This window comes from Pelodiscus sinensis, chromosome 8, assembly GCF_049634645.1.
Source record: "Pelodiscus sinensis isolate JC-2024 chromosome 8, ASM4963464v1, whole genome shotgun sequence".
Taxonomy (NCBI): domain Eukaryota; kingdom Metazoa; phylum Chordata; order Testudines; family Trionychidae; genus Pelodiscus; species Pelodiscus sinensis.
In genome coordinates this window covers 25,769,461-25,797,042 of record NC_134718.1, presented here as the reverse complement: position 1 = coordinate 25,797,042, position 27,582 = coordinate 25,769,461, and positions in this window count along the sequence as shown.

The following is a 27,582-nucleotide window of genomic DNA, read 5'->3' as shown; positions in this document are numbered from 1 at the left end:
TCATAGGCATCGATGCAAAGAAGAAGGATTTGAAAGAAGATAAGGCAGTTTTGCAGAGGCTTATGGAGAGGTCTCCCCAAATGTCAGGGAGGTAGCAAGAAAGCATGAAGGTACTTGTTTGAAAAAGTAACAGATGGGCAATCGAGGCTGCACACATGGGCCCGTCAGAAGCAGAAGTTGGCAGGTGATAGGTGATGAAAGGGCTTGAAAGTAAAGACAAGCACCTTTCTGTTTGATGTGACAGAGAATGGGAAGCCACTGGCAGGACATAAAGAAAGGGATGCAGGGTCAGTGTGAAATCTACAAAAACAATTTTAACATAGAGAGGAGACAGGCCTGGAGTAGAGAGGTACAGCTGAGTTTCATCAGCATAGAGATAGTTCAGGTTGAAACTCTGTGTTCCAGGACTCTCTGGTCTGGAAACTTCCATGGTCTGGCAGTCACAGAGGTTACTGGTAGCTGGGAGTAAGTGGGGCAGCGGAGTTCACAGAGCAGCAGAGCCTACAACTGGCCAGGCTAGGAAGCCCACAGAGTGGAAGGGGCAGCAGGACTTGCAGCTGGTAAGGTCAGGAAGCTGGCAGGAGCTCCCAGGGCCACTGGAGCTCATGTGACCTTGGAGCCCATGAATTCCCACAGTCAGGGAGCTGCGGATAGTGGTGCCAGGTAGCTAGGGAGAGGAGCCCAGCAGAGAGGCTGGCACATCATTCACCCTCCCTTGACCTTCCTTGGTCCAGAAATTTCTCAGGAACTGGACCAAGGAGATCCAACCTGTAGCTGAATTTGTTTTTGTGGGTGAGATTATCCCAGATAGAAAATATGGAAGGAAAAGAGACAGGACCATGGACAGAGCCCACTGGAACCCCACACAGGGTACTTCTACACTGCGGGAGTCAAATTAAGATACACAACTTCAGCTACATTAATTGTGCAGTTGAAATCAGAATAGCTTTACTCAGCTTTTGACCCTGTCTACACAGCAGAAAGTTGAAGAAAAAACAATCTTCCTGCCACTTCCCTTACTCCTTGGCTACGTCTAGACTGGCATGATTTTCTGGAAATGCTTTTAACGGAAAAGTTTTCCGTTAAAAGCATTTTTGGAAAAGAGCATCTAGATTGGCACGGACGCTTTTCCACAAAAGCACTTTTTGCGGAAAAGCATCCGTGCCAATCTAGACACACTTTTGCGCAAAAAAGCCCCGATTCTTTCAAGTAGGAATAAGAAATCCTCCGGAAAAGGGCTTATTTTCCGGAGAATCACGTCGAGACTGGCGCTTTTCTCTGGCTTATCTCCAAGCCGGAGAAAAGCGGCAGCCATGTAAATGCAAATGCCGCGGGGGATATTTAAATCCCCCGTGGATTTGCAATTCCTAAGTGTCTAATCTGCATCCCTTTTCCGGAAAAGGGGTGCAGTGTAGACACAGCCTATGTGTTTGACATAATATTTTATTTAAAAATGAACCCTGGCCAATAAGCCCCTAGTTAGGGCCAAGCCCCCAGCTGGCTGCAGCATCATAACACTCCTTCCCCCTGCCCCGAAATGCACATCTGAGCCTATCATACACTGAACATCTCACACCCCCAAACTCCTGCACCCCCACATCCCCAGTCTTGTACCACAACACTCCTACGCCATCCACAAACCACAAATCTGTGTCAAGAGCCCATCATACTCCCAACCACCTTGCCCTGAGCCACTCACACACCCCAACCCAAACTCCTGCAGTCTCACATCCACAAGCCTGCGGCTTGCTCAGCACCCCAACTCTCCACCTGACCAACACTCTCCAGCCTGGAGTCCTCTTCCTGAGCCAGCATCACCTTCTCTTTTTCTTCCTGCACCCAAATTACCTCCCAGAGCTTGCACCTCTCACCTATTTCCACACCCAAATCCCTCATTCCTACCCTCATTCATACCCTCAACCCAGTGAGAGTGAGTAAGCACAGTAAAGGATGGAGAGGAAGGGAACAGAGAGGGGAACACATTTTGTTGGTGACATGTGAAGCAGTGTCCAATATTTTCTTTTTAATTTGCAGCATATGATATTTCTCTTTCAATATGGAAGGAAAATGTAAAAGTAAGTGCAAATATGAAGACAAACACAGAAGATTCTTACCAGATTGGGAAAGTTCTTATTTTTTCATTGAACGCAATGGCAAACCACTCTGTCTGATATGCCAGACTTCGTTAGCACATTTCAAGTGTTCAAATCTCCAGCGCCATTTCACAACACACCATGCTAACATCGATCGGGAATTTCCAAAAAGTACTGAACTACGCACTCACAAACTAAACACTTTGAAAAATCAAATAGAAAATCAGAGTGGAATGTTCTGTACATTTTCCAAACATTCTCAGACAGTTACACTTGCCTCATGTCAAGTCGCTTGGAACATTGCCCATGCCAAAAAACCTTACAATGAAGGCGAATTTGTTAAAAAATGCCTTTTAGATGTTGTTTCCATCTCGTCTCCAGAAAATGAGAATCTGAAAAGAATAGAGTCAGACCTTCAACTCTCATGCCACACAATGGAACACAGACTGACTGACATAAATCTGGCAATTGAATCACTTTTGTATCCAGATCTTCAGAAATGCGAGTACCTCAGTATCACACTGGACAAGTCAAACAATGTACAGGACAAACCTCAATTGGCAATATTTGTACAGACTGTGTCAGAGGATTGTGTAATCAATTAAGAACTACTGGATATCGCACCATTAAAAGACAGAACCCATGGCATTGATGTGAAAGAAACACTGATGGAAGTGTTTGCAAAAGCAGATCTGCCTTTACAGAAACTTGTAGCAATAGCAACGGATGGGGCACTATCTATGATCAAATCTGTGAATGGACTTGTGGGACTATGTAGAGCTGACGACAGGTTCCCTGAGTTCTAGACATTTCACTGCATCCTCCATCGGGAACAACTGGGGTATGTCTAGACTACATCCCTCTGTCGCCAGAGGGATATAAATTAGACATACCGACATTGCAAATGAAGCAGGGATTTAAATCTCCTGCGCTTCATTTGAATAAAAATGGCCACCTCATTTTGCCGAGTCAGATGTTTATCAGCAAAAAGCAGCTGTCAAGATGGGGACTGAGCGACAAAGAAAGACTCTGTTGGCCGATCCCTTATGCCTCGTAAAACGAGGTTTACAGGATCGGCCGACAAAGGCTTTCTTTGTTGCCTGATCCCCATCTTGACAGCTGCTTTTTGCCGACAAACTGCTGATTTGGCAAAATGCAGTGGCCATTTTTATTCAAATGAAGCACAGGAGATTTAAATCCTCTCTTCATTTGCAATGTCGATATGTCTAATTTATATCTCTCTTGCGACAGAGGAATGTAGTCTAGCTATACCCCTGGTGTCTAAAAGCCTAAAATTTAGACCACGTAATGAAACCTGTGCTAGAAATTGTCAATTATATTCACACACATGCTCTTAAACAAAGACAATTCAAGAATCTCATTGCTGAGCTTGACTAAGACCTGCCATTGCACTGTACTGTAAGGTGGCTTTCAAAAGGCAAAGTGCTGCTTCATTTTTTTTAACTTTTGGAGGTTGTGAAAGTGTTCATCAAAGAGAAACATAAGGGGTGCATCTAGACTGGCAAGATTTTGCGCAAAAGTGGCCACTTTTGTACAAAAACTTGCCGTCTGTCTACACTGGCCACTAGAATTTGCGCAAGAACACTGACTTTCTAATGTACAAAATCAGTGCTTCTTGCGCAAATACTTTGATGCTCCCGCTCAGGCATAAGCCCTCTTGCACAAGAATACTTGTGCAAGAGGGCCAGTGTTGACAGGAATGTCAATTTCTTGCGCAAGAAAGCCCAATGGCTAAAATGGCTATCGGAGCTTTCTTGCGCAAGAGAGCGTCTATACTGGACATGGATGCTTTTGCGCAAAAGCAAATCTTTTGCGCAAAGGCACATGCCAGTGTAGACGCTCTCTTGCACAAATACTTTTAACGGAAAAACTTTTCTGTTAAAATTATTTGCGCAAAATCATGCCAGTCTAGATGCAGCCAAGGAGTATCCCCAGCTCTCAGATCCACATTGGGTTTTAGATTTGGCATTTGTGGTGGACATGCTGAATCATCTGGATAGACTCAACCTGGACCTAAAAGGAAAATTGAAGATGCTGCCTGACCTGGTCCAAAGTGTATTTGCATTTATCAACAAACTCATGCTGTTCAAGGCACAACTTCAAATGGGGGAACTGACACATTTTCCCTCATTGGTAAAGAGAGGTCAACAAGCAGCTGAAGCCTTGAAAGAAAGCACAGCACAGTATGCAACATTTGTCGAAAAACTTCAGGATAGTTTCGTGGAAAGATTCCATGATCTACAATTGAAAAGGCCACAGATTACATTCCTGGTCAACCCTTTCACTGCGGAGGCTCACTGTTGGAAAGCCTCATTAGTCACAGATGAAGCAGCTTCTCAGATTGAGATGATTGAACTGTAAGAAGATGATAGATTGAAGTCATTGGTAAAGGAAAGCACACTTGAGTTCTGGAGAACTGTACCAATGGAAAAATACCCTAATATTAAACATGCTGCACTCAGACTACTGTGATGTGTTTGGATCAACGTACCTTTGTGAGTCAGTTTTTTCTACATTGAAACAAGTGAAATCAAAGCATCGAGCTATTCTAACTGACACACACGAGGGAATTAATTTGAGTGGCCTCAACCAAATACAAGCCCGATTTGAAGAAGATTGTTGAAAACAAGGATTGCCAAAATCCTATGGAGTCAAAAACTGTAACTGTAATTTCTATTGCTATATCTTGTGCATTAAATATGTCAATATATCCAGTAAATATAGATTGAAACAAGTAAGTGGCTTCCTGTGGCTCTGCGTGTGGTAGGTGTTTTGATTTTTTGTTTTTTGTTTTTGGATTTTTTTTTTCTTCTCAACAACTTTGTCCCCAGCTCTTCACGCTGCCTCCACTGTTATTGTGGCTCTTTGTCTGGAATGGGTTGGCCACCCCTGTTCTATGGTAACAGAAACCTATTATCTCTGACTTATATTTGAAATTATGCAAGAGGGTGTCCTTGCTCTTCGTTAGTCAGCTCCACAGTTTCTACTCTTTCTTTCTTCCATGTCCTTTCCATCCAATCTTTGGTGGCTTTGATCTGTTTCTTTTCTAGTGAGGACCAAGGTCACCAAACAGCTTTATCATATAAAATTACCAACTTTCTTCACTGGCATGGCTACAGGAAGGAATGCTAATTTTTAAAAGATATAAGAATGGAAATGATGACTGTGTGTATTATGCAATGTTACAGTATGTTGGTTAGCTAAGTCTGCAAAGAATCCCATTAGTAGTCAAATAGTATGTAAAATAGATTAAAATACAACTTTAGGCACTTTAAAATTCAAAGCACTGATTTGTTCTCTTTTCCATCTCCCCTTAATCTGATAAAAAATCACACAAGCTGCAGCCTTTGGCATGACATATGGCTATTTCTGTATATAAACTGCTCTAGTCTTAGCAGATGCACCTACCGTGGGATTACTAACTATTGGTTTCTAATGTTATCAATCCATAGACCCTCCTTGGAAGTGGATGTTTTGTAATTCAGGCTCCACAATCACAATTTTGGGTCTAAGCTAAATTGTTACTGTATCTCAGCATGATTTGTCAATTTCGTTTATCAGTGTGGGTTTATCAGTGTGGCCAAATACTGTCCAGGTTTACAAATTATTCAGGTGTCTATTACATATATGTAAGTATTAACACCTGAATATTACATTATCTGTAACAGAATGGATGCTTGTAACATTTGGTTAACTGCAAAAACGTTCTGGTGCCAGACCCCAAGGCTGTGTCTACACTGGCCACTTGCTTTTCCGGAAAAGCAATGACGATCTAATGTAAAATCGTCGTTGTTTTTCCGGAAAAACTATGCTGCTCCCTTTCGGGCAAAAGTCCTTTTCCAGAAAAACTGTTCCGGAAAAGGACCAGTGTAGACAGCACAGTAGTCTTTTCTGCAAAAAAGCCCAGATCGCGAAAATGACAATCGGGGCTTTTTTGCGGAAAAGCGCGTCTACATTGGCCACGGACGCTTTTCCGTAAAAAGTGCTTTTCTGGAAAAGCATCCTGCCAATGTAGACGCGCTTTTTCCGGAAATACTTATAACAGAAAACTGTTCCGTTTTAAGCATTTCCGGAAAAGGGTGCCAGTGTAGACGTAGCCCTTGAGATTACACACTGAGGGAGAAAAACCTAAACTAACTTTTAAAAATATGTAACTAAAAACAACCACAGCAAATCAACATTCCTAACACATTGGTATGAGCAGTCATCTCTCTGTCCACCCTCCAGAACATAGCCCATGTTATTCAGGCATACACAAGGGCTCAGGACTGTTTTCCCTTAGGAAAATATCCCAGGTATGAGAGACAGATGTGTCACAATGGGATTATTTGTTGTCTCTGAGCAGCAGCATTTTATATGCCAGCCATCAATTTGTTGTTGCTCTCTGATGGCAGGTCCCAAACCATTTCTATAGTGCAACAAGCATACCAAATTACACTCGGTAACAAACAGGAAGAGCACTAGTATAAAGCGCTCGTAGCTCTTTATCACACATCTGAAGATTCCTGATGCTTTTCAGTGGTAATCCCAAACATAGTGCATTGCCTTAATTCCTCTTGGAGATTATAAAGGCATTGCTCATGGTGGGTAAGGAACTGTTGTAGTCCACATGTCACACCCATCATCTGAGAATCCAAAGGCAGGCAAGTAGTATAACTGCATGTCATACTTGAACCTTCAGTGGAAGCCTCACTCCCCACCTCCATTTCTCCAAATGCTTCTCCCTACCTGTCAGTCTTCCTTTTATCGTATCTGGATAGAGCCTGAATCTGATAACACTGTTGCTCCTTCTAACACCATTGTCACTCCTCTGAGTTTCATCCCCACTCCTCCTCTTCTGGCAGAAGAAGAGTCTAGAACCCACCCATTTATGTCTGAAAATGATCATGAGATGCCAGCTCCACTGTGGTTAAGGTTGCCACTTACCCTTACCTCTTATGAGCTCTGCTCAAAACTTGCATTAGGTTAGAACAACCAATGAAATGTGTGGACTCATCGCATATCACTATTCCCATTTGTCCCAGTCACCTTGCCCTCGCACAACCTGGAGTGACCAAGGTGGGCTCTGCTCAAGTACGGAATAAGAGTGAGTCCCTCATCAGCTCACAGTCTGTTCTCTTGGCCACTGGAGGAAAGCTTGTATAGGAGCTGCTGACATTGCTGCCAGCTCTGGTCATCGCTATCATTTCCTTGTGTTGATAAACAATAAGTTCACCAGCAACATTTTAAGAGAGAGAAATGCTTCATTGTGGTAACAATTCTCTCTCAGTGTGTTGACCAGGCAGAACATTTGTAGAGTGTAGATAATTGAGTGCCTTCACAACAACCTCATTTCTCAGCAAAAAAGCCTTAGGCCTTGCCTATACTAACCCACATGGTTGACCTAATCTACGTCACTCCAGCTACGCAAATGGCATAGCTGCAGTCAACATACTTGCAATAGAATTTTGTGTGCAGTGAGGTCAGAGGAGACTGCTCTCCCATCGACACTGCTATGCTTCTCCTGAGAGCACTCAGGGATGGATTTACAGTATCCAACCAGTTGAGAGTAACAGACAGCTGGTTGATCGATTGCAGCAGTGTCCGTTCCTGGCGCAGTGGAGACAAGCATCTAGATTTGAGCAGATCAAAACAAATTTCACAAGTGTTTATCAATCTGATGGTGAATTGGGAATACTGAGCAAACTCTTTGTGCTTAGCTTCTAAATTAGAAATTGAGCTATTTCCCTGCAACTTTCTAAGTGCTGGAGTAACTGCTCTTACAACAGTTTTGTCATTTAAAGGAAAATATACACACAATAAAGCCCCGTTGTGCCCAGACCTTAAGGTGGTGCAAGCAGAAGAATCATAGAATCATAAAACACTAGAACTGGAAGGGACCTTGAGAAGTCATTGAATCCAGTCCCCTGCCCTCTCATCAGGACTCACAACCATCTCTAGACCATTCCTGACAGGTGTCTGTCTCACCTGCTCTGAAATATCTCCAGAGATGCAGATTTCACAACCTCCCTAGGCAACTTATTCCAGTGTTTAACCACGCTGATCACACCAACCTAAACCTCCCTTGCTGCAGTTTAAGGACAACTGGACCTGGTGTTATTTTGCTCACAGAGTGCAAGCATCTAGTGAGGTTTTAGCCTTGTCAATGTGGAAGGAAATTACCCAATTCCCCCCACTGCCACCACAAGAAGCCAGCAGAGCTAGAGCTGCCCACATGTGCAGATATGGTGAATGCTGCACGCTTGGAAAGCTTAGCAGACATGTTGCTCTAAGTCGAATACAGTGCTCCTTGAATGATATCTCAGCAAATCTTTCCGCTAACTTGGACTGGGGTTCTGGTTCTAACAAAACTGGAAACCAGATGATACAAAAAAAATGTGCTGGTTTTGGTAATGAGATAGAAATGGCACTTGTTCAGCTGTGAAGCATGGCTTTTCCATGCAAATCAAATCCTCTTCTGCAGTGATGAATTAATAAGAAAAATAAGACAAAAGGAATGAGTATGAGTTTGCTCAGATTCCACTTGTCCCTATACTCACTTGGTTTTTGTTGCAGATGGCCTCAGCTTAGCTGTCAAATACACTCCTCCCCTCAAGCACCCCGTAGCATGTACAGTCTTCCCCTTGTGTTCCAAAGGAGTGGGGAGACAATTTCAGTCCAACTCTTCACTTCTAATGTAATCATATTGTTGGGCTCTTGCAGTGAGAATAACAATGTGTGTCAATCAAATTTACCTGCATCTGCACTCTTCACAACCTTATCTGAGGGTTTGGTTTTGGGGTTTGTTTGTTGTTTTTGCTCGTACAGCACTGACATTTTGTTGAATGATTAAATCCAATCAATCCTTTCTTTATATGACAGACTAAATATGTTGTCAGTATATCTTTATTTTCTATGATGAAGACAAATTAATGAACCTTTGCCACAAAACAGTGTTTGCTGTAGAATCTGGGCCTGCCATTTTACAAAGGAAAGACAACAATCAGTGATATAATTACTGGAAATAGTTATTTCTTAGCCAGAATTTCAAGAAAAAGAAGATTGTAGGGTGCTACTGGATTTACTAGGCAGAAGTAATTAATGGCACCTGCTCTAATTCTATGTGAATAATTTTGTTAAACATAAATTCATAACAATTTCAAACATGATCAGCATGCCATATTATTATGGGGTATATGCAGAGTGTAAGAGGGTAAGTAAATCTCTCCTCAGAAAAAGTCTGACAAACTTTGATGGTAGAATGCAAGTGTAGGAACAAGGCTCACCCACTTAAGATACAGGCCCACCTATCCCTCCAGCGTCTCCTGCCATGCTCAGACACTCTTTCCGGGGATCTGGGCCTGAGTTCAAGGGCTTGCCCAGCTCTGCCTACCTGGCACTCCTGCCAAGGTCCAGAGTTTGTGCCACTCTTCCCACCCAGTGCTCCAGCCACATTGCCTGGTTAGGGACAAGCCCCAGCTGCCCAACATGGCTCTCGGGGAGGAGCACCACGCGGGATGAATGGGTCAATGCTCTGCTGCCCGACCCCGCTCCCAGAGATAGTTAACATCCAGTAACCCCCATCTTGCTGCATAATATATTCTAGGGAATTCTGCCTCGTATCTCTTCCAAGCAGGCAGTTCTAGCACAATGTTTTGTCCTCCACGGCTCATATCCCCCATGGCATTCTGTTAGGAAAAGGTTTCCAATCAGATGAAATCAGATTAGACTTTTTCTGTTTGTTTATTGATTCGTCTTTCTTTGTTGCTCGTCACATAGTATCTCAGTGCCTATGACTGTAATAGTCTTTTGATGGGAAAAACCTGGAATAGTTCCTAAACTCTATGGAGCTTTTCCCACCTTGTGCTCTATCCTTTCCTATAACTGATTTCTTTTACATGCTTTTGGCTATCATGATTGCCAGGTAGGAAGTAGAAGGATTGTTAAATATCATGAAGAATGGTGGCCCATATGGAGGATCAGATGGCAAACCTTGGTCTTCTTATAAGTATCAGGTTTTTAAAATATTTTTTAATTTGAACCACTATTATACATGTAACTCTGCAATGCAAAGAAACAAAATGCAGTGTGCTATATGCATGCTGCTTACTTCAACTTCTTAATCCATTAATAAATAGTAGTATATATAGAATTACATGCTACCAGATTTTTAATGCACTCGAGCAACAAACAAACAAACAAATACATAAAATGAAACCTTGCAAAAAATGGCATTAGGGATGGGAGAAAAAATATTTAAATAGAGGGCATTCTAAAAGCTATCTAAAGCTAACGTGTAGGCAGTGGGGCTATTTCAGTGTACCAGAAGTATCCCGAAATATCAATTCCATGTCTTTAAATGCACCCGTTATTTCAAAATGTCTTTTTAAATTTTGGGCACACTATTCCAGCATCCCTGTAACGGTTAAAGGACTTGTCAGAATAGTGCTCTATTTCAAAATAAGATTGACATAAGATAAGCAACTTGAGTAGAGCAAATTGCATAGCTTATTTTGAGGTAAGAGTGCTGTGTAAATGTACCCTAAGTCTCTTGATTTTTGAAAAAATTAAATCTGATTTGTTAAACTAGGTTATTTAATTTTGGGGTTATTAAATATAAAATAACTAGCAGATATACCTGACATTGTTCAGATCTTTAACTGAAGTAATTTTTTGGTGGTTTTGGAAAATAAATGAAAAATGTACATGCTTTATTTGGATGATTGTATTTTTTGAAAATGAAGGAAAATGAAGGCTGGAGTGAGGGTAAGGAGAGTCACTTACAGCAGAGGGCTGGAAGGTGGGGGTCTCAAGGCAGGCCTGGTGGCATCAGGGCAGGGGGAAGGAAGTGGGGGACCTCATACGTAGGAGGTGCAGGACTCCAGGCAGAGGGCTCAAGATAGGAGGCTGGGAGGTGCGGGAGCCTTCACAAGGCTACCTCTGGCAGCGAGGGTGGCACTGCTCGAGTGGAGGCTCCTCACAGGGGGGTTTTGCTGTGCTCCCCAGCCAGGGGCTCCTTCCAAGGGGCTGGGGCTGTGCTCCCTGGAGGGATACTCCTCCTGGGAGGAGGGGATCTGGGGCTGTGCACTTGTTGGGTGGAGATTGAGGCTCTGCGGGTTGCTGCTGCTCCTATAGCTTGCTCCAGGTGGGACTGGCTTGGGACAGTGGCCACCCTGTCATGCAGCCTATTAAGAGGGTGGTGCTCTGCAGGCTGGTACCACCTTCCAATGGCCCCTCCACACCCTGCAGGCTGTCAGTGGAGGGGCCAGCTTCCGGGGGCTGCTTTCTCTTCTCCAACAGCCCCCCCCTCAGCCCCTCTTCCCCCCCCATACACATCCCTCAGGCTTTATCTGGAGGGACAGGCTCCAGGTTTGGGTCAAGGGGGCTCCTTACCTGGTCTGGAAGCAGGCAAAATGGCAGAGCTCCAGCCCTGCTGGCCACTCTCTTGGTGCTGCAGCTGTCCCCAGTGGCCACTCTCAGTATCATGTCCATCTTCTCTGTGACCCTCCTTTTCACCTCTCTCCATTCTCTGCCCCTCTCTCTCTGTATTACGGAAAACAATCCAATTCCAAGCACTTCCCATTTTCCAGGCACAACCAAACCTTGAGCTTGGTTTAAACTGTGCGAAGAGGAAACTGCAAACCAAATTTGGTGGTCCAAGCTCTGATGGTTTATGAGGAGTTCTTGAACAAATGCACAAACAGGTGCACAGACAGACGGATGCACTCTAAAATATGTATATATATAGATTAGAAATTGACCTATGTTAAATAAGGCAGTTGTAAATAAAATGAATGGTTATTTGTATCCTTTTGATATAATAAGTTACAATTTTAAATGAAGGAAATATATTTAAAAAGGCATGTTCATTACAACATTGATTTTCAGTAGTGCATCGCTATCGTTGATGAAGAAGGAGTTTGATAACTCACAGATTGGCAATATCCAAGTAAGCCTAACTTGTTACTATTGATATCTATTTAGGGGTAAATCTGAAATGAGTTGTGATGTTAGTTTAATTCTTTGGAGACTGATATTTACATCTCACTCAGTATTGTGTCATTAAACAAAGCCATGTAACACAACAACATAAGGTGATCACACCAAATGACCAAAAAAAGGGGGAAAACATGGGAAATTTAAAAGATTCCATTATGAAACCAACAGAACTCACTCAGTTCCCTGGTTCTCATAGAATCCAGCTCTTACGGCCTCAGACTCTGTTTGTCTTTTCTCTCACTTCCTCTGTCACAGAGTACCCATGAACTAGGGACATTTCTGAGCATAAAGTTATTAAAGAGGGTACTGGCTATCAGTAATTGAGGACAGCAGAACCAGCTTCCCTCTGAGCCCTTGTTACATAACTTCTGGTAATGGAAAATTTCTGCTTCTGTACCTCTCCAGTTTGAAGCAGTGGGAATGGGAAGAAATCCTCCATTTCCTCTTATACCTATGAAGTCCTCTTTTGTTGTCCTGGGATGTTAGCTCCCCAGAGAGAACCTGGCTATCAGGGAAACTCTATGCTGGGCAATGTGTCTGCCTTGATTTGAGATTTCAGACTCAGCCTAAAATTCTGCACAGTTACCTGAATTTCAACAAGATGGGTGAACATCAGCAAATTTGGGGTGTATAATAAAAGCAATCACGCATCACCTGGACCATTTCTATTCTGAGCATTTCATAGCCCTCTAATGTTTTATGCCTAAAATGTACTGAGTGAAGGTAAAGTAAGTCATCCTAATCTAAGATTGATAATACTTTGAAAGACTATTGTGCAGATTTAGGAGTCATTGGAACCTAAAGGCTATTGCAAGAAATGTAGAAGGAGTGGGATTCATGCTGAAACTATGGAGTATGTGTCTTTGTCTGGATCACTCAGTGATATGATCCTTCATCAAGTCATGTTGTTTTTTACTCTTCTCTTCAAGCCAAAAATAAGCTTGAAGATAAGCAATGTCAGGAATTCCTTTTACATTTTTTTTTACTCCCTGACTCTGCTGGAGAATAGGTTTAAATTGTACATCATGAGATTCAGGCACATACTTACACTCACTTGGAGCTTCTTACACATCGTGAAGCCCATTTTCTGTTTTACTGTTGAGGGTGAAGTCAGAACTCCTATGCCCCCTTGCCTTTCCTGACAAGCTACAAACACTGGAGTACTAGATCTACAATACCTGAAATGTTTTGGAACTGATAATTGTGAAAGCTGACAACATCCATACATCTTACACCCAATGCCATCCAATCTTTAATGGCTGCAAAAATTCGGAACCTTGGTTATACATTTTATATGGGAAGGGATTGCTCCAACAATACAACATCTAGAAACCTGCCCTAACACAGTAGGTCAGCACTAAAGCAAAAGCAAGACACTTCCCTGAGTCACCAACACCCCTCCCTGCAGGGCCTGGTTTTCCGTAGATGCTTCCCATCCGATTAGTAGTCAGACCTCATGTTACAGAATTTGACAAGCTCACAAACACAGACAGTGCAAAGTGTAGTAGTACAGAAACAAAAAGAAAATTGCATTTTAAAAATTATATTAACGTAATACAAAGGCTTTGACTTATAAAACTAGAGGAAATCTAATTATTCAAAACTAACACAGCCTCACCAACAGCCTTCATAGTTTTGGAAGCATAGGGTGACCATCCATCCCATTTTGAATGGGATAGTCCAGTATTTAAGCCCTCTTGCAGCTGATCCAACTTTTTTTAAAAAGCGAGTGAATTGTCTGGTATTTTCAGCTCCAGCCCTCCCCCCTGCTGGTCAGTTTCCATCAGCGCAGCAGCAGCCTCCTGTTTGTGGCTGGCTGGTGAACGCAGCAGGTGGTGTCCAGCAGGTGGTGCTTGGAGACAGGGTGCAGAGGCTGGTAGGAGAAGAGGCACCCTGTGTGTGGTAGAGGGGTAACCGTGTGGAGATGAGTGAGGGGTGTGTGTCACCCCTCCCCATGAGCACCCTAAGGCAGGGTTTCCCAAGGTGGGAGGTCTGCCAGCCCTTTCAGGCTGTGGCACTTGAGCCACTAACCTTGGAACCTTCTGTGGGGCTTGCAATCTTGATCCCTGGTTGCCCCTTCCACACTGAATTTCCAGCACCCTGAGTCTGAAGCTCTGTGGGCCATCCCCCTCAATTTCCAGGCTGAATCCCTGATCCTCAGTATGCCTCTTTCCTCCCCCCCCCCACCTCCGCAGGTAGCACCCTCGCCCCCGGGTGGCAGCCCTAATCCCCCACATTCACCTCTCACAAGGAATCTGGGCTGAATCCTGGATCCCCAGCACTCCCCATGCAGCAGAAGCCCCGAGCACATGGGTAGAGCTGGGTAGCACTGGGGATATTGCCCCTCCCCCCACAAACTTCAGTGGAAGTTCAAAGCAGTCTCAGGGACAGACCCACCTTCTTCTCTCCCTGCCTCCTGGCCAGTTTGGAGTCAGGAAGCTGGAGCTGGGTAGGGCAGCGCAGCTGCTCCCCTGGCTGAGGCCATGGTACAGGCAGCTGGACTGTTCCCTCCTGTCCTGCTGCTGCAAGTGCAGAAGATTGAAGCTGCCCCTCAGCTCCCAGCCCCCTTTGTACAGTTGGTAAGAGCCTCAGGGTATGTCTACACTGCCACTCTAGTTTGAACTAGGGTGGCAGTGTAGACATACCCTCAGGGGTGGTAGATGCCACTCCTGGCTGGGAGAACCTTCAGGGGATGGGGGACCACAAAGCCCGCCTGACACAGCCTCTAGATTCCCATTCTCTGAACCCTGAGGTATCCTCCTGTCTGCACACAGCCCCTAGCTACTCCCCCTTGGCCACACACAGCCCCAGACTATTCCTTCTGATGAAGGTAAACACAAACACTGAGGGTATGTCTACACTACCCCGCTAGTTCGAACTAGCGGGGTAATGCAGGCATACCGCACTTGCAAATGAAGCCTGGGATTTGAATTTCCCGGGCTTCATTTGCATAAGCGGGGAGCCGCCATTTTTAAAACCCTGCTGGTTCGAACCCCGTGCAGCGCGGCTACACGGGGCTCGAACTAGGTAGTTCGGACTAGGATTCCTATTCCGAACCAGCGGGGTTTTAAAAATGGCGGCTCCCCGCTTATGCAAATGAAGCCCGGGAAATTCAAATCCCGGGCTTCATTTGCAAGTGCGGTATGCCTACATTACCCTCCTAGTTCGAACTAGGAGGGTAGTGTAGACATACCCTGAGTTTTCTTCTCTATCCTGTGACACTTCTGATGCACAATGCAGATTTCTGTAGTAATTGATTGAGAAGCTGTCTCTTAGTGAAAATCTTATTGGACTTTGTGCAGACAATACCAGTACAAATTCTGGTGGTGCTAAACATTCTAGAAAAAACAACTTACGGTGAAAACTAGGGATGTCAATGTGTAGACAACTACCTGATTAATCAATAAGCCTGGGTTTATTGGTTAATCTCGTCTACTACATGCACTCCCTCTCCTTGCTGTGTCAGTATCAGAGGCAGCAAGAGGGCGGAGGCAGGATCCAGTGCCAGTGAGGAGGTGGCTTTTAAGACAGCTCCCCACTAGCATCAGATCCCAGGGAGCTGCCTGCCCCTCACTCCCTGGCACTACTGCCTCTGTTAGAGTTTGGGACCTCGTGGACCAGCTCCCATCTGCCACCCCATGCTGCTGCCTCTGACACAGCAGTGGCAGCTCCCCTGCAGTGGGGCTGGGAGTGCACTGGCTGCCCTGCCTCCAGGGACTATCGAATAGTCATGTAACCATTACATTTTGATGAAGTTACACAACCATTCAGTTACACTCTATCTAACATCGCCAGTGAAAACTGAAAGATCTTTGAGTCTGGTTGTGATGCTAGAGCAAGGCAGCACATGATTCCCTTCCCTGCAACCAGCGCTACACAGAATGTTGTTGGTTTATGATGGGAACAAGGCATATTTTGTCTCTCAAGACACATTCCCAACACTATTTGGGAAAGTCTTCAGTGACCCTTGCACAAAACTAGGGCTTGCTTTGGCTAGTAAACAAACGACCACCTTTCCAAAGATAATAGAGGCAATGGAAAAAATGACTCATTGGTGACAGAATTTGCACTGCATATTCATACCCTTCACAATAATTTAGCATGTGGCTCATTGAAAGGCTTATTACATCATACACAAACACCCTACTGCAGTCTGTGGTTGAGGGTGGGGAAATTAAGGAACAGGAATTTTACAATACAGTCGAGAATTTTTATTCAACACCTCTGAAATACTTTGAACACTGGAAACCTGCCTCTGAGTGCACACACAACTTGAGTAGTTCTTGTTGGGAAGGATGATGATGTGGGATAATGTACAAAGCAATCTTGCCTTTGCCATACAAGAATTCCTACTCTAGATGACATGAGAATAGATGAGAACCGATTGCTTGACAAATGGACAAATGCAAACCCAATAATATCCTGTCACATGTCTGACTGGAACACTCAGAAAACCCATTTCTGAAAGGTGGTGAAACGTCTTTGAAGAGCTGGACAATAAGGCAGTAAAATATTCAGATCTGGCAAAGGCAGTTGAGTTTGTTTTGTGCCAGGCACCAAAGCACCTGTTGAATGGGTCATTTCAGTAATGAATGCAGTTACATCACCTGAAAAATCGCGTCTCAGCATTTCTCCCAGGAAGGATATTATGCTTGTGTGTGTGAATTTTGCCCTAGACTGTTACTGTGCTGCATTTTATGGCAAGTTGATAAAAAAACAAGCAAATCCTTCAAAAAAATTGATTTACATGACAAATGTAGTCCACAAGAAGCATCACACTGTGAAGGAAGCAAGATGAGCACATGGCAGGCACTTCTGAACATCAGTAACCACTTAATTGTAAATATTTTCAAAATGTACCTATTCTTAGCTGTTAGAGGATTTACCCAGGTCCTTGTGGGGATCAGGGTAGGAATGGGAAATGTGGCAGTCAGAGCAGGGGATGAGAGCTGTGTAGGGTACTCAGGGAAGGAGTTGGGGGTACAGGGCAGGGGCTGGAAGGTGGGGGTGGGGTGAGTGAAGGCCAAGGATGGGGGTGCAGGAGTCAAGGCAGGGTATAGGGGCTCTGGGCTGTGCAAGACTCAGGGTGGGGGCTCAGGTCAGGAGGCTGGTGCTGAACTTCTTAGCCACCCGTAAACAGCAGTTATTGGAGGGGAGCTCTCTGTCTCCTCCAGCCAACCAGCCTGCCCAACCCCCCTTCTAGTGGCTGCTTACAAGGTGGTGACTATCTGGCTCCCCTAGATGGCCAGCATGCCTACCCGGCAACTGCTTGGAGAGCCTACCCTCCTCCCAGTCTCTGCTGTTCTGGGGAGATGGGGTTGCACTGTCCATCCCTGGGGGTAGTCCCAAGAGGGCCACAGCTCTGGGGCTGGTGGGAAGCAGGGCTCGTTACCACTTAGGACAAGGGTTGGCAAATACTGGCCTATGGGCCAGATCCGGTCTACCAGGGTTAGCCCCTGGTGGGCCCTCACACCACTGTATTTACCTGGCCCTCTGCAGGTATGGGGGAGCACAGCTCCCATTGGCCACAGATCACAGCTCCTGACCAATGAGAGCTGAGATCGCCCGTACTTGCAGAAGTGTAGGTAAATAGAGCAGCAGCGGCTCACCAGCAACTAACCCTGCTGAACTGCCACCGTTTTATTGCCCAGCCTCGGCTGAGGAGGAGTTTGTGAACAAATGCACGCATGGACGGTTAGACAGACAGACAGATGCATGTTTCTAAAATATATAGAGAGATAATAATGCAGTATGTCTTTTAGTGGGGGCTCAGTGAACTTAATACTATTTTGAACATTTGTGCTGCATAGACTGATTGATTGCTGTCGAACTTAGTTAAATTAGAACAGTTTTACTAGGTGTCCTATAGTTGGCATAGGGAAATTCAGTCACCCTATAGAAGTAAAGCTCAGGGATGCAGGCGAAGACCTTATCTTCCTTAAGGTGGGAGGGGACTAGTCACTTTCCAGCTCCGTCTGCCCAACATGAAACCAGTCTCTGCTACAAGGCCCACGTACATTGTGCTGATGGATAACAGCTCTGAGGGACAGTTCTGAAGACTGAAATTGCACTCGAGCCACACTTCTGAAAAGGTTCCCCACCATGCTACTGAATATTCTTATAGTAAGGGAGAATGAGGTAGGTGAAGTTGACATAGGGCTAACAATTGATTCCCCTATGCACACATTGTGCCCAGAGTCCCTGTTGTGTTGCATTGCTTAGAAGTGACTCTTACACACGCGGTATGCTGTATTTCTAGATTTGCAACTGGAAACTAGTTACTCTTGTATAAAGTACATGGATGTGTATTCTTTATCTCTATAGAACAGGGACTGTTCCAATAAATAAGTGTAGTCCCCTTACTAAAGGGGCCTCTGTTTTTTTTTCCTCGAAAGACCCTGTGCTGCAATCCAGACTACAATTCCCATGAGCCCTTGGGAAAAACAGGAAGGAAGGACTCTTGTGTGAGAGAGGACTGCTTTCTCCATGTGCTTGAAGAAAGAGGCCTAGCAGTCTGGGACTCTGCCTTGGACTTTGGAACCAGAGGGGGAGCCAGGCTGCTGCCAAGGACATTGATCCAGTCCAGGGGCTGTTGGATGCAGCTACTAGATGCCTATTGGAACTGGGTTTTAGTAGGCTGCTTCCAATAGGCACAGCACGAGGCAGTAAGTTTTGGGCCTTGTTGGAAAGTGCTGCCTGGGACAGAGCTGCTGTCTAGCCTGGACCGAATCTCCACTAGAGCTGCAACATCAGCGCGCCAACGCAAGCAAGCCTGGGACTGAGTCTAGGGGTGTGCACACTCTGGGGTGGGGTCACTATTAGTACAAATGGTAGCTGTATAAGCTTCAGTTATTGTTATGTGTTTTGTTAATGCTATTCATTTCTAATTCTCTTAATCCCTGTTTATTTAAGTTAAGTAAAGATTGTTTATTTTAAAATATTCTATTAGATGTATATGATTTGAAGTTGTTGTTTTGGATCCATATTATAGCTGGAATGACTATGTTCCTGGAGGCTCTCAAGGCACACCAGTGAGGCTATGTCTAGACTGCAGGCTTCTTTCGAAAGAGGCTCTTTCGAAAGCATCTTTCGAAAGAGCCTCTTTCAAAAGATCGCGTCTATACTGCAGGCGGATCTTTCGAAAGAGAAATCCGCTTTTTCGAAAGAGAGCACCCAGCGAGTCTGGATGCTCTCTTTCGAAGACGGCCTCTTTACATTGAAGAACGCCTTCTTTAGAAAGAGGAGCTTTCGAAAGAAGGCGTTCTTCCTCGTAAATTGAGGTTTACCGCCATCGAAAGAAAAGCCGCGTTCTTTCGAAATTATTTCGAAAGAACGCGGCTTGAGTCTGGACGCAGGGGAAGTTTTTTCGGGAAAAGGCTACTTTTCCCAAAAAAAACCCTGAGTCTGGACACGGCCTGAGTGTGTACAAGGCCAGCCAGGTGGAGGCACCGCCATTTTACATTCATTGCCAGCAAGGGATTGCAGCAAGGGGGTGGATAGGGCTTTCCCCAACTAAACACCATCACCACTGGGGTACTCAGGATCTCTTTTAGGTGAAAACGCCAGGCGCCCAGGCACACCTGTGAGTGTGACCTGCTCCCCAGTAACCTGGGGAGGAAAAAGGGGGTTACATAAGCTATTTGGATAGATTTAGAATTCATCAAAGATTTAATTTTTTTTATGTTAGCGATCATATTAAATCACAAAATTAATCCCAGTGGGTCTCTAACTATGGCTCAGAGACCTAACCCCTAATCTGGCTTCCCTGAAATTTGCATCTGAGGATTTTCCTGCTGTCAAATCTTGCTTTCGGCAAAACTGTTCTTCTCCATTTTATTGCTTAGAGGTGCCACTTGGTGAGGTACAGAGCACTGTCAATGTCCATGAGCAGCTGTGGCCATTCAGGACCTTCCAAGCCACAGGCCCAGGTTCTGCAACGTCTCTGCACACGTGCTTAACTTTAAGCACATGATTAAATGCTTTGCTGAAAAGGGAAGAACATGCTTAAAGTTAAGTGTCTGCTTAAGTGCTTTTCTGAATCAGAGCCAATTCCTCTAGTCCATTAATGGAAAGAGAGCTACACAATTATTTTCCTGAAGTTTTGAACGAGATTTCACTTTGCTTTTAGCAGCCCAGCTAATCTTGTAATATCCCTCTTAAAAATAATTACTGGTCAAAATTAAAATGCCGATCTAGCCAAAATGTTACTTAAACTTTTTAATTGTTTCAGAAGGGATATCATTAATTGGATAGAGGGGGGAATAAATACAATCAGCAAAACATGTACCCTCGCTACTTTGCAATCTTTATTTCAACTACATACAAAGTTTAGTTTGAATGTAATTTAATTTAGATTTCATTTAACTGCATAATATTCTATTCTCTTTTGTTCTCTATAGATTATATATTTAATCTTGACAGTTAAATTGTTAATTAAGTCTTCTTGGCTGTGTCTACACTGCACCCCTTTTCCAGAAAAGGGATGCAGATGAGACAAGTCAGAATTGCAAATGAAGTGGGGGATTTAAATATCCCCCACTTCATTTGTATAACATGGCTGCCGCTTTTTTCCGGCTCGGGGCTTTGCTGGAGAAAAGCGCCAGTCTAGACGGGATCTTTCGGAAAATAAACCCTTTTCCGAAAGATCCCTTATTCCTCTTAAAATCAGGAATAAGGGATCTTTCGGAAAAGGGTTTATTTTCCGAAAGATCCCGTCTAGACTGGCGCTTTTCTCCGGCAAAGCCCCGAGCCGGAAAAAAGCGGCAGCCATGTTTATACAAATGAATTGGGGGATATTTAAATCCCCCGCTTCATTTGCAATTCCGACTTGTCTCATCTGCATCCCTTTTCCGGAAAAGGGGTGCAGTGTAGACACAGCCCACGTGTTTTAAAATTCAGTACAAAATTAGAGGGTAGAAACTGAGTAATATAAGGTACATTATATGAAATGATACAGATTAACATTTTATTTATATTAGTAGTGTACTGGGAGAAATTAGCTGTTTATTACAAATAGAGATCCAATTTTCTACTTTTTTTTGTTATTTAGATTTCAGTAGTGCTCAAAGGCCTAAATGTGCTAGGTGACGTACAAAGCACTGTTCTGTGTAACAGATCCAGCTCTGGGCCTAATCTGCAGAGGATATGTGCATGCTACAGCGAGAAAGCCTTGGGTTTGTAACTCAAACTATAGCAACTCCTGCTTACAGGTTTGGAGGTCTCACTTCAGCCTTGTGTAGCCAAGAGAATAAAAGACCTTGCCAACTACACGGGTTGAATTTACTAAAGAAAGAGGGACTTCAAGGAGGGAGGACAGAAGCAAATATAAAACTTCCTGACCTATTTTTTCAGAACTGACTACTGATTTGGGGTGTCTTCATATTTTGGTGTCCAACTTGATGGACTTTATAGGGGCCTGATTTGTATGTATTAGGTGCCCTGCTCTTCTGAATACAGGGCTTCATTTAGTCATATACCCCGGTCTACACAACGGGATACAGTTGAATTAAGATATGCAGCTTCAGCTACATTAATTGCATAGCTTAACTCAAAGAATCTCAACTTGAATGTTGGCGCTGTCCACACTGCAGGAAGTCGAAGTGAGAACACTCTCCCTTCGACTTCCCTTACCCCTCATAGAAGAAGAATTACCAGTGCTGACAGGAGGGCCCTTTCACTTCGAATTAGCAGCTCTTCACTAGACCCACTAATTCAAACCCTGGAAGATCAATTGCAGTTGCTTCAGTCTTATCTGTAGTGTAGACATGGCCATGAAGTTGAGCACCCAAAACCAGCTTCATGTAAAATCAGTGATCACTTTTGAAAATTTAGACCTATGCTATTTCTCGGTTAGTTCTTGGCTGAGAAGGCAGGTTCCAAAATGCCTAATCAATATTTTTCTCCTTTCTAAATACACTAATGTTTATACATGACTTAGTTTTAAATTTCTCATTTTATACACTTCACAGCCCATTGGAAAGGGAATAAGATCATCAGTCTCCAGTGCCTGATGACTGACAATTTAACTTCTGAAATACATAAATCAAATTGGATTCTTTAAATGACACATTTAAATTCAATGTGACATTATGTATATCAGAAGTTAATGATGTCCCTCATTGACAGTTCACAACAAAATGCCTTTGGAAGACCAGAGTTTTCTGGATACCCAAGGGCTGCGTCTAGATTGGCATGATTTTCCAGAAATGCTTTTAACGGAAAAGTTTTCCGTTAAAAGCATTTTCGGAACAGAGCATCTAGATTGGCACGGACACTTTTCCGCAAAAGCACTTTTTGCAGAAAAGTGTCCATGCCAATCTAGACGTGCTTTTCCGCAAAAAAAGCCCTGATCACCATTTTTGCGATCGGGGCTTTTTTGCGCAAAACAAACCTGAGCTGTCTACACTGGCCCTTTTGCGCAAAAGCTTTGCGCAAAAGGGACTTTTGCCTGAACGGGAACAGCATAGTATTTCCACAAGAAGCACTGATTTCTTACAGTAGGAAGTCAGTGCTTTTGCGGAAATTCAAGTGGCCAGTGTAGACAGCTGGAAATTTTTTCCGGAAAAGCGGCTGATTTTCCAGAAAAACTGGCCAGTCTAGACACAGCCAAGGTGTTTTAGATATAAATTAAAGACCGATTTCCATTTGAAAAAAGTTTTCAATACTTAACTAAAATATAGAGCTTGGGGGGAGGGTTGTTTGTGTGTTTGTTCCTAAAGGAACACTTAAGTTGAGGAAAGCCAGACATTTGACTAACTCAATTCTATCTGGATGATAAATTCACTGTGTGAATGAAAATACTGTTTTTTGTGTGTTTTTGTCCATCTGATTTGGGAACAGAGTACATAGATATTGAAAAGAATCCAGCTTTCTAACTGCGTCAGAGAATCCCACCACTTCCAAAGAAAAAATGTGATTATTTCTCATTATACAATCACAATTAAAGCAATAGTCATTTGTAATTTAATCATTAGCTGTATTTTTAGCTGGTGATGAAATAAATCAAAGCCATGCTTAACCAAAACTAGGTCAAGATTTCCACACCCGTAACCTTGTTGTGGTCACTTAGGGCAAGGGCTAGAATGTTCCCACTCCAAGGCGTGCTCTTCAGATTTAACATTTCCCTGACCCACTGAAGATTCCATACAGTTCAAAGCAAATACAATTTCTTAAACAACAATCTTTTTTTTAAAAAAAAAAAAAAAAAAAAGAGAGACTAAGGAAAAATGGAAAAAATAATGAAAATCACCTCACTCTGCTCTATGGCATAGAGACTTCATAAACAGCAGCTCCAGAGTGCAAGGACAGTTCAGTCTGTTCCTCGTAGGCCCCAGGCCTCCTTTTCAGGCCCTGGCGGTGCTGCAGAGATGCTGCAAGTCAGACACTTGCTCTGAGGGGCAAGGCCCTTCTCTACAGCATCAGCCCCTCCCCAATCTGGCCTACAAGGCCACTGGGCTATTGGAGGGCCCCTGCACTGGGCCTCTGCCCTGGGTCCTCCCTGCTCTCCCCTGTTGCTCACCACACACAGCTCCAGCATGCTCCAGTCCCAGCTTCACCCTCTGCTTTTCTGTCTCCAATTCCTGGGCTGTTTCTCCGGCCCCAGTGTGTCTTTGGTTGCAGCCCTGCTCCTAGCATGGATCAGCTTCTGGGCTGTATCTCTGGCTCTCTCTGGCTGGCATGGCCTCCCCCAGCTCAGTTCAGGCACATGCTGTCTCCTTAGCTCTGCCCCACTCAGGCTATGGATAGACTACAGGCTTCTTGCACAAGAAGATTTTTTCAGAAGAGATCTTGCAAAAGAGAGTTTCCACACTGCAAAAGCGCATCAAAAAAGCAATGCAATTTTTTGAAAGACAATGTCCAGATTGCCTGGCTGCTTTATAGATAAACTACTTTGTTTCATTGTCATGTAGCATTTAAAATAGTAAAGATGTTACCTGACCGTGCCATCAGTTACATTCACTTAACCCCACTGAATGCTGATGAAAATGCACAAATGCAGCAAAGGGCATGCACTTGTCTGGGGATAAAGATTGAGAAGAAAAAAACCCGAGTTTGCTTTTCAGATCCCAGATTCAGCACCCCAGGCAGACAGGAGATGATATATTTTACTTGGAAACAGAGCAAATTACACAATAAACATCAAGCCCCACAATGTCATTTTTACAGTGTCAATTTCTGGAGTAGATCTTTAAAAGCAGAGAACCCTCTTTGCTGCTCCACTTCCTCTCAGGGATTACGTCTGCACTACGAGTTTTCTCAGAAAAAATATGCTAATGAGGAACTTATTTGCATGAGCTGCAATCTCATTTGCATATTTTCTGCAGATCTGTTTTGCACTAGGTATTTTTGCGCAAAAGCAACAAGCAGTGTGGATGTTTTCATTTGTGCAAAAACCCCTTTTTCCGCAAGATCGGTATTCCTCCTTTTTTGGGGTATAAGGATCTTGCGGAAAAAGGGGGGGGGTTGCACAAAAAGAAAACATCCACACTGCTTGTTTTTATGCAAAAACCCCAGCGCAAAAACGGATTGGCAGAAAGTATGCAAATGAGATCACTGTTCATGCAAATGAGTCCCTCATTAGCATATTTTTGCAGAGAAAAGTCATAGTGTAGACGTAGTCTGGGAGAATTCATTTCTTCTCATCTATTGGTTTCTGGTTTAAACAGTTCTGATAACCTTTAATCTGAGCTGAAGAATGTTCAACTCTGCAGGGAGTACCTGAGGAATGCTACAACAGGCATAACCAAGCTCATGGGAGAAATATCCTGAAGCCAGGGTTGGCTGATTTCAGTCTGTAGGTGCTAGAGCAATGCCTCCCAACCCAAGGACATTTGAATTAAAAAGATGATAGTGCTGGTTGAGAGAAAGCTAAGAACCTGCTTAGCATAAGATTTCTGAGACAAAAGGTGCTACAGTATAATACAAAATAAGTTAATTCAATGTTATAAAACATTCCGCATAGAAAGTATCACATAGCACTTCACAGAGCGATAAAAGAGCAAAATATTGCTTTGCAGAACTGGGTATTGTGACTCATAAAAGCTGAAAGGAAAAAAAACCCAGAAAGAGTCGCAGAGATAAAAGAAAAAAATTGAATTTAAAAGCAGAAAAAAAATCAAGCATATGTTCTTGCACACTAGTTAAAATCATGGAAAGCAAACTGCAAAAAAGGCTTGTTTGAATATCCAGACGTTCCAATGTTTACTAAAATCTTTCTGTATTAGAAAGTGACCTGGAAATATCAGGAAATTCCAGGTACAGCTTGATTTTGGTTGAACCAGGATATGCCAAAAGAACAGATTCTTTCATGTTATCGCTATATTTTCACTCCTCTTTCTAGGCAAAAATAAAAAGTGTAGACATAAAAGCATCTGAACTTTACTGAAACTCAAAGAAGATGTAATTGATCAGGTCTCTTTTTATTTTATGTAAACTAGGTTGCCATTTCCTCATTAAAATAAAAGGAGAACAAAAGGCAAACTGCACTTTACTGAAAATTGCAGACTACAGTGAATGGAAACTTTTATGGGAGAGCTGAATACACTGGCTTCTTGTGAAGATGCACAAAAGTAATAGTTCCAGATACACAGAACAAGGTAAAAGAATGGCCCCTAAATGAGGGTATGTCTATACTGCAGACTTTTTTTGGAAAAACAGCCATTTTTCCGAAAAAACTTCAGTTACATCCACACTTCAGTCAGATTCTTTAAAAAAAAATCAAAGGAATAGAGGTGTTTTTCCAACAGCAGTAAACCGCTTTCTATGAGGAAGAACACCTTTTCCGAAAGAAGCGCGGGGACCAGGGCAGCCACCCCGCTCGCCCTGCCCTATTTCCGCCACTGAGGAAGACGATGACAAAGCCACAGTGACACTGTCCCTGGAGCCGGGAGCCTGGACATTTCCCAGGCATCATCTGACACTGGGGACGGGGAGGAATCTTCAGGTGAGTGCTCTCAGTTTGTCACACACACAGGGCAGGGAAGGCGGGTGCAGAGGGGGTTCGGTATGAGGGTCGCTTAGCTTGCTCGGGCTGGAAATCATGCTGCAGTTATTGTGTATCACGTGGACTCAGCAGGCATCCCCTGAGCCCACCCAGGGTATGTCTACACTACAATGTTAATTCGAACTAACTTAGTTCGGATTAGATAATTCGAACTAAGCTAATTCGAACTAACGGATCCAGACTAAAAAACTAGTTCGAATTAGCGTTTTGCTAATTCAAACTAGCATGTCCACATTAAGTGGACCCTGAACCGGGCTTAAGGATGGCCGGAAGCAGTGCCGGCAGGGTCAGAGGAGGACTTAGAGCGTGGAGATGCTGTCTCAGGCTAGCCGAGGGCTGTGCTTAAAGGGTCCCGACCCCCACCCCGGACAGGCAGTTCTCAGGGGTGCCCCGCTTGCAAAGCAGTCCTGGCTTGGATTGCCCGGGCTACCCACACTGGGCACATCACAGCACTCGGCCATCAGCCTGGCTGCACTTGCCGCAGGCTGCCATCTGGGGAGAGAGGGCAATTGGGGGGCTGCAGGAGAGCTTCCACCTCCAGAAGCCCGCAGAGCCAGCCCAGTCCTCCCCATTGGGGGCTCGTGCCCCATTTCTCCCTCACCTACTTCCACTTACCCTTCCCTAGCCCCTCTTCTTGATGTACAAAATAAAGATAACTGGGGGAGACTGGGAAAAGGAGGTGCGAATGGGGAAGAGAGAGGCTGAGAGAGGGGAGGGAAACTACAATGATGAGGGGTTGGGAACAGGTACCATATGAAGAGAGGCTAAAGAGACTGGGACTTTTCAGCTTAGAAAAGAGGAGACGGAGGGGGGACAGGATAGAGGTCTCTAAAAGCAGGAGTTGGGTGGAGAGGGTGCATACAGAAAAGTTCTTCATTAGTTCCCATAAAGAAGGACTAGAGGACACCAAAGGAAAGGAATGGGTAGCAGGCTTCAAACTAGTAAGAGAAAGTTGTTCTTCACAAAGCAAAGAGTCAACCTGTGGAACTCCTTGCTGCAGGAGGCTGTGAAGGCTACAACTAGAACAGAGTTTAAAGGGAAGTGAGATGAAGTCATGGAGGTTGGGTCCATGGAGTGGTATTAGCCAGGGGGTAGGAGTGGTGTCCCTGCCCAAGGTTTGTGGAAGGCTGGAGAGGGATGGCATGAGACAAATGGCTTGGTCACTGTCTTCGGTCCATCCCCTCCAGGGTCCCTAGGGTCGGCCGCTGTCGGCAGACAGGCTACTGGGCTAGATGGACCTTTGGTCTGACCCAGGATGGCCATTGTAAGCTCAGGGCTCAGTCGGGGGTCTCAGTGGACCCCCTTGATTTTCTTGCACACCTGCTCCTGGGTGGCCAGGCTGGCAGCTCTCCTGCCCTAGCCGGCCACTTTCCTGTGCCTAGTGTGGAGGTTGTGGATGAGGTCCACGATGTCCGCACTAGACCAGGCGGGTGCCCGCCTCTTGTGGTCCTGGGCAAGCTCCCGGGAGCCGCCAGCCTGGTCCCGGGA